This window comes from Schistocerca gregaria, chromosome 7 (assembly GCF_023897955.1).
Source record: "Schistocerca gregaria isolate iqSchGreg1 chromosome 7, iqSchGreg1.2, whole genome shotgun sequence".
NCBI classification, from domain to species: domain Eukaryota; kingdom Metazoa; phylum Arthropoda; class Insecta; order Orthoptera; family Acrididae; genus Schistocerca; species Schistocerca gregaria.
The window spans coordinates 150,459,752-150,461,440 of NC_064926.1; the positions used below are offsets into that span (position 1 = coordinate 150,459,752).

General features: G+C 44.1%; 1 pseudogene; it reads left to right on the forward strand.

Moving 5' to 3' along the window:
• Window positions 1-891: 891 nt before the first annotated feature.
• On the forward strand, window positions 892-1,009 carry LOC126282699 (5S ribosomal RNA; annotated as a pseudogene).
• The last annotated feature ends 680 nt before the right edge of the window (window positions 1,010-1,689 follow it).

Genomic DNA, 1,689 nt, shown 5'->3' on the forward strand with positions numbered 1-1,689 from the left:
ATGAATTAGAATGTGAATTAAAATCATACGTTTGCGCTGTGTGAAAGCATGAGATGACAAACGATTTGTGCTGCAAGCCAAAGCTAACTGTGGCATCTGAGTATGCGAAACAAAGGTGATTTATTGTATGAAATTGGAAAAAGAAATTTATAAAAAAATTTATGTACGCAGTATTTTTGTACGGGGCTGTCTCGACCCATTCCCTCTGTAATTCTTTGTAATGTTGATGCCTCATTATAATAAAGTTAGAGAGCTATTGAGATATACAGAGGGACATTTACAGAGAAAGAGAGAGAGAGAGGAAGTTTTGTTAAGGCAGTATCTGACTTTAACATTGTTTCTTCTCTATAAATCAGAGAGATGATGAAACCTTTGTGGAACTACTGTAGCTCGTTTGTTAATGTTGTGTACTCCCATGTCAGATGAAATGTGGAGTTGTGTGTGTGTGTATGCGTGTATGTGTGTTCCTGACGTGTTTTTGATGTGGAAATTCTGCAAGTTATACCTTTTGTGTAATTTTTTAGATAAATAGCCTTGAACAAGACGCAGAAAAATTCAGATCGTTCAGATACTTCTGATCAAACTAAAGATGGTTGCTATGGAGCTACAATGCGATCGGCTGTTTCATTATAAAACCCACTGGAAAACTACACTGCGATTGACTGGTGGGAAGAGGGGGATGGAAGCAGGAAGGTGAGGTGGACGGGACGGCCATCGTGACGTCATTTAAAGTAGGCGTGGATTGTCACGAGATGATGATTACGTCATAGATGGACGCGAGCGTGAAGTACATTTGATGACCTCCATAGTATTTATGGTCGCGTGCAGGATCGAATTGCTTCCAGAATCATCATTCCATTTCTGCTTTTGTATACCTTTTAGGCAGTATAAGCCAACGGCCTTGCCGCAGTGGTAACACCGGTTCCCGTCAGATCACCGAAGTTAAGCGCTGTCGGGCTGGGCTAGCACTCGGATGGGTGACCATCCGGTCTGCCGAGCGCTGTTGGCAAGCGGGGTGCTGTCAGCCCTTGTGAGGCAAGCTGAGGAGCTACTCGATTGGGAAGTAGCGGCTCCGGTCTCGTAAACTGACATGCGTCCGGGAGAACGGGCTGAGGATGACATGGTGACTGGTCGATACCCTTGGACCTTCATGACCTGTTCGGACGGAATTTAGTTTATGCAGTATAAGCTAAAGTCCGTACTAGGTATCTCCCTTCCTAATGTCATTAACTGCTTCCGCCTCTGCTGAGAATTGCGATTTTTTTCTGTTTTATAACATTTGTAATCGTAGGCTGTACTTGATTTGATCTTCCTTCAGCAAACGTTACCTAACGCCGATGCCGCTGCTAACGGACGTAGGTCGTCAGAAGGTTTATTACTTCCGCTACCTTATTCGTCTCTGATATTAAATATTTACGGAAGGTCAACACACAGTAAACGTAACAGAAAGTCTGCTGGAAGATATCTGGGTGGTATGTAGGTTACATATCTGGAATATACGTTGCTGCAGTGCGTGACTTCCTCTACAAAGACGCATAACTCACATAGATGGCCTGCTGAATATGAAATGTTCGTCCCACAACGCGTAGGAGGTCGGCTGGCCTCCACTGCGTATTTCTTACTACGTCTTGTGACCCAGAATAAAACTGAAGAGCCGCTGGTAAATTCCGGGAACACACGGATGTGCCG